Here is a 6,611-nt window from a genome sequence, read left to right as displayed (position 1 = left end):
TGGGGATTTATGACGCGGAGGCAAGTGCGACCGAACAAGACCTATTCCCATCTGGGCTGGGAGCCGCTGCCGGGCGGAGATTTATGGCGAGGATGACACAGCTGATTACTCTTGGTTACCGAAGAGAATTGGACGCGGAGCAGCTTCGGGGATGTTTAGTGCGCTCGTGTTTACAAAAGGGCAAATGGATAAATGGTAACCAAGATTTGTTAATGTCTCCTTCAGATATGACCTTCACCAAATCTCCTTCATCTTCATCGGTCTGCAAACGACCGTGCGCCGGACCGATTTCAGAAGACCTGAATATAGAAACAGACTGCAGCGGCTGATAAACCCGTGTCGGACCGGAGGCTGAAACAGACGTTTCACTAGCTCACGGAAAATATTAGCTCAGTTCGAATTACACGGCCGATTGGCCTTTTTTTTACAATTGTGGTGGATGAATGAAATAAAATAATTAGAAAACAAAGAAAGGAAAGAGTAAATACAAACCACACCCAGACTGATGGTAAAAACACGCTGAGCGTTGAGCATGCTGTCTCTGGATGTGGAGAAATGCGGTGTCTTTGCCGTGACCCCATAAACCACATGAACTGTGGACTTCTCCTTATTCCTCCTGACAAATCTGTGGGCTCGGCGTTACGCTGTGGCCAAAACCTGGACTTTGAGAGTTCAGCCAAACCAAATAATTGACTGCACAATGGCTGAGCAGTTGTTATGACCCCTCTGACATGTCTGGGACGGGCTCCTGGATCGCGGTCCAGGATACAGCGAACCGGAGAGTGTCACCTACTCCAGGCGAGGCAATCCCGCCAAGGTCGTAAAAACAAATCAAAGAAATGCTTTTATTCTTCAGTAAATCAGCGTGAGGTCAAGTTCAAGTGGAAATAGCAAGAGGAAAGGATGAACGGAAAGCACAGCCGACGTTTGCGTGTTTTCTCTGAACTTCACATTTATTGCGAGTCTAAATCCGGCCTCGAGATTCGCCTGTTATTAAAATCCAATCCGCGTTTCTCAGCCTCGTCAAAAACTTGGGTGACAAATCTATTTTTTGTGAGTTTACGGTTTGGGGAAACCGTGTCTACATGTCAGGAAAGACAAAGGACAGACACACACATTGCTCGACATTAACTTGGAATAAATGTGGTTTTCTCACAAACCGCTCGCCCCTCCCAGGGCCTACTTTTAGACCTCTGGGAGGCATGGAGGCCATTCCACGGCTCTCAGTTCCTCTGGGCTGCTTTGGATGAGATTTTGGGGGAAAGCGGTTGCTCGGTGTGATTGATGAGCCATGGCCAATTAGAAGCTTATCCTCGGAGGCCCACAAAGACACCCCTGATCTCAGACACAAACATTGGCGGCCATGGGGCTTGGGAATACCTGTTGTCCGTGGAAAGAGGGAAGGCATCCGGCGAGCAGCTGGGGTGGACACTGGCTTTTCCCGGGAGGTTTCGGATGCTTCGCCGACTCAAAATACCTTTTTAAAACAAGCCGGGAAGCGTTATAAAACAACAAAGCTCTGAGCCAAAGGGGGGAAATTCCTGGGATGATGTCAGTATTCCAGCATGGCGGCGTCCCGGTGGGGGCGGGGCGGGGCGGCGCACGGCTCCTCCGCCTGACACCGCGCGCCTGACGAGCAACAGGGCGCCAGCCGGGGGCTTGTTAGACAAACTATGACAACAAAATGTTGCCCTTGGAAATCAATTAGACGGCCGCTCGGCATCTGTTTCTGCTTGGAGCTGTGCAGCGCCGTCTGCCCGGTGGTGTGTTTTGACCGAGGGCCTGACTCCGGCGCCGCTCAGATGGTCATCCCTGTGGGATTAGTGATGGCACTAAAACCACCGGGACAGTGCTTGTAAATCACAGCAGATGAACTGAAGCGCTGACAGGTCTAGGAGGCCCTCGGTCATTCCGCTCGGCCATTTATTGGCCCGTCCTGGTCGGGGAGTGCTTCGTTACAGACTCTTACTGTGTTCCCGACATGTAAAACTCAAATAAAAAATCATTTTGAGCGTTTCGGGAGATCCATGTGTGGGCAGCAGGCGAGGACTAACAAGGCCTTTCTTAACAATGTCTATTAATGACCCCTCAGCGCTGTGCTTACACAACCTGGGGCCGGCAGTACCCTCAATTGATTCAACATGTCACCTTTTCACCACAAAGTGCCAGAGAGCTGTGTTTCAAATGGGAAGCTGAGTAAATTCTGGGACCCTCCGGATGATTAAAAGGACCCTTTTCCCTCTTTGCACACACAAAACCAGACTGACAGAAATCCTGACACCAAGCAAGCCAATCAATCTTCCTGACAGCTGCTTCCCACTTCAGACTTACTCGTATTTGCTTTCTCTGCGGGTAAATTGTGCAATTCTGACAGTATTTTCAAAAGATTAAGTTTCACCAGAAGACACTGGCTTTATTTATTCAATGCCACCGTATTCACTCCCACCTTCACTTGATTGAACACACACAACTCTTGCATCCCATGTTTTGAATGTTTTGGACAATAAAATTTGCCTCAGAGACAAAGCGATTAAAGCTACTTTCCAGCAGATAAAGCAGAAATATCAAAGTAAAGCAAACCTGTCACTATGGAGAGCAAAACTCTCACCATTAACTCTAAACTCGCCTCATACAAAGCAGTATTTTCAGTGTTGTCTTCAGCAGTAACAGTCCTGTAACATGCGACCACTAGAGGCTTTTCTTTAACCCATTTATTTCGTCTGTATCACATCGTTATGTTAGTTAGAAGGACTGTGACTCAAAGGTCGGGTTTAGAGTCCCACTGTCCTCCGATCCTACTGAGGGTTCTGTTAAATTTAGTCAAACATAGATCACGGTCTGCTGCGAAGACCCCAGAAGGGACCATTCTAAAGACCATCATTACATTTATTACATCCATCCATCTTTTATACTGCTTCCTCAGTTCAGGGCCACGGGGCGGCGGGGACGGTCCCGGCGCTGAGTGACGGCAGGATGCAGGCCGGATTCATCCTCGGTCCGTCACATCACGAACACGGACAGAGAGAAAACCGCTCGCATTCACACACATGGGGAATCTCACAACTTAGCTTGGAAGAAACCTTCACACACCCAGGGAGAACATTCAAACTCAGGCGCCATCTCGAAACCACAACACTTCAGGTGAAAGCGCATCGTCTTTTTGTGTTTTCGTTTCAGAAAACAGCTGCGTTTACATTGCAATGCTTTGAAAACCCTGTCCGTTTACACGAAAACGACAGAAACGCTGAAAACGATGTAGTTTTCATGTTGGGACATAAATTGGCCACTGTTGTTTGTTTATATTATGAAACGACATGTGTGCAGAGAACAATACGCTATAAATAAATGCAACAAAAGTCATATTTTAAAGTGCTGAATCAAAAACACTGTATAAAGGGGGTCTTATTCTGAAATCAAACCACTGACCTTCACCTCCATTATTAATTAAAATATAAATATTGTGAATCTGCTGATGACCCTCACCTCCATCTTGGTACTACCAACCTGGTGAATCTATTAAAAAATATGAAAATCAGAAACTGTTGTTCTTTCATTTCAAATCATATGAATGCAATAACTCTCATCCTTAAAGTGAACGACCTTTACCTCTAAGGCAGGGTGACGGACATAAGGCCTGTGGGTGAATCTTTTTCAAATTTGGGCATTTCACTCTAATTTGCATTAGATGGTTCCGCTTCATTGGGTTTTATGTTGAGATTGCCATCATTTTATGTAGTATTTTTTTGGTTTTTGCTAAAATATACAATATACATTCATGACATAGACTGTGCACCACAGTAAAGAAATCTTTGAATTTAAAGGTTATATTTTTTTACCAGCCTCGCCCACTCAAGATGAAATCGGAACGCATGTGGCTCCTGAACTAAAACAACTTTAACACCCTTGATCTGGGGCATATTTTAACACCAGATACACAAACCAACCTGGACCGCTGTGAGAATGTAGTGTTTACTGTGGCGGCTTTATGGCTGTGGGAGCAGCAGGGTGAGTGGTGTGAATCCTGCGGAGGCTGACGTCCTCTGGCTGCCAATCAGGCTGCTTTTACGCTGATAAACTGTGTCATCGCCCTGACAATGCCGGCCCTCGCCCCCTTTGTTCCCCCGCTTCTCCCTGGAGAGGATGTTTACAGCCATTTCATTTTTGTCAAGATGGTGAAAGCAGTGCGATGAAAGGGACTCATACCGAGACCACCACCAGAGGTGGGATGACTGTCAAAGCCCCCCTTCGAGTCGAGCCCCCTCACTCCATTGTTTTTGAGCCATTTCACTCCACTTTTCCCATCTGTTCGTCAGGTCCTGTCTTCTGGTGAACCTTCTGGACGCCGGGCATTATGCTGCATTCACACCGGACGCGTCGCAAGCGTCGTGAGCGGCGCTTTTCTATGCAAAGTCTATGGTGGACGAGCGTCGTGGAGCGGCGGGCGGCGGGGCGGCGCATCAGGACCGTCATGAGCGTCGCTTTTCCAGCGTTTCGAGCGTCGACGCCCACGACGCTCATCCCCGGCGTCAGGAGCGTCGTGAGCGTCGCTTTTTGAGAGTTGGGAAAACTGAACTTTCGACGCGCTGCCGCTGAGCGTCAACCAATCAGAGACGATCCCTCCGGTACTACGTCACTACGAGTGGTCCGAGCACCGATGCGGGCCGGCCAGTGTTGCTAACTTGATGACTTTCTCGCTAAATCTGGCGACTTTCCAAAGCCTCTTGGCGACGTTTTTTTGTCAAAAGCAACTAGCGACAAATCTAGCAACTTTCTCCGGTGCTCTGGAGACGTGACAGGACGTCTCGTTGCTGTCGTCCATGAGCAGCGGGTGCTGCGTGAGCCCCTCCCCCGTCCCAAAGCGCTCACAAGCGGTCAGTCTCAGCAGCGCTCCCCGCTGCAGTCAGAGCAGAGAGGAGCAGAGCAGCCAATAGCGACTTTTCCGACAACGACGCGGCCTAGCTTTATTTAACAAATAAAGCCGAGCCGCTCTCCTGATGCGATCCGCCATAGCTGGAAACAGAAATCAGCCTCCAGCGCGCCAATTAACTGACGTGCATCAAGAGCGTCGCGAGCGTCGCGAGCTTTGTGACCACCCGGTGTCAAGCGTCGTGTTTAAAGCGTCACAAGCGTCAGCTTCGAGGCGTCGCAAGCGTCGACGACGCCCGGGACGCGTTCGGTGTGAACGTAGCATTAGAGGGATGTTTGGCTTTGTCTTGACTTACCGGAGTGCGTGCTGCAATTTTCTGAAGAGAAGGGAGTGGCGCCTTCCGACGTGGAGAAACAGAAATTCCAACAAAATTGTCTTTGTCTGTCTGGAAAGAAAAAGAAAAAAAAAAAATCAATATCAAATTCTTGAAATACTATAAAAATGAAATATATTGTCTCAGTGCATTAGCCTGAGACTAATGGTCAGACAGAAGCGTGAGGAGATCCCCCGAGGCGGGACGATTCACACTCACTCAGAGGACAAACTATTCCTTCATGCAATAAACAAATATTATTCGGTTCCGGTCCAGGGGAGGCCGGCCGGCCGCCTCATCTCCAACCAGCCTGTTTGTTATTGCAGCTCGGTGAGACTCTGTTCATGGAGGTGGCGCTGAGTCTGCACCCTGCACAGACATTCCCATGGTATCTCTGGAGTCCAGTTCCACGACAGCGGTGCTCGGAGCTCCTGGCAATCCAACTCCCAAGGTGGAACTTTTAGAAAACGCTCCAACAACCTTGCTATATAAACGGTTGAAGATGGATTTGCACCAGGGCCGTAGCACTCAGTAGATGGACAGTGATAACAATGGGACCTTGCAGTTCAGTCATCTTAACACTAGTCCAACTTCTGCGTCTGTCGTCTTCAAAATTCATGTTTATCGCATTTCGTTTTCTGTATGCATGTGTGTTTGAGCATCAACTCACGGCTCTGCACGCTCACTACATCGTTTGCAGCATTTCTGTGTAAATAGACATAGCTTTCAAAACATAGCCATTTAACTGTGAAATTTTTCAGAAGCGATTTTCACATGAAACATTATGCAAACAGGCCTTTGGTTTTCCTCGAACACTGAGCTCCTGCAACCTTGCATGAAATCTGAATCATAAAAAAAAAGTTGAATGGCAGTTATGCACAAATTGATAATATCCTAAGAACAAAACCTTCATTTCAGCACTTTGATCAAAAGGACAAGTGAAGAGTTTGACCGGGTCAGCGCTGAATGAAGTCTTGTAGAACGGAACATAACGGTTATCTCCGGCAATAAAGGTGAGGCTTGCCGGATCTGAGATGGCCTTGTGTGTATTGTTGGCATTCATCAGCCCCTGCATCTCGATGGTGCGTGAAGATTACAGCGTGTAATCTTAGCAGGGGACAGAGGGGCTGGCAGTGGAGTGAAATGAATGAGATGGATCAGCAGAACTGGAGGCTCAGCTCGGATTCCAGGGAGAGCTGACTTCACAGACATTGTAAAAGATGTTTGCTTCAACTCGACCTGCCAAGAAGGTAATGTGTGCTCATCTGCAAAATTAGAACCTGGGATTGACCAAAGAGCAAACATCACATTCAGTCTGCACAATCAGATTAAAGTGTCTGCACCAGTAAATTATTTTTGCTTCAGTATATC

The sequence above is a fragment of the Salarias fasciatus genome, chromosome 8, assembly GCF_902148845.1.
Source record: "Salarias fasciatus chromosome 8, fSalaFa1.1, whole genome shotgun sequence".
Classification (NCBI taxonomy): Eukaryota; Metazoa; Chordata; class Actinopteri; order Blenniiformes; family Blenniidae; genus Salarias; species Salarias fasciatus.
This window is presented reverse-complemented; position numbering follows the sequence as displayed.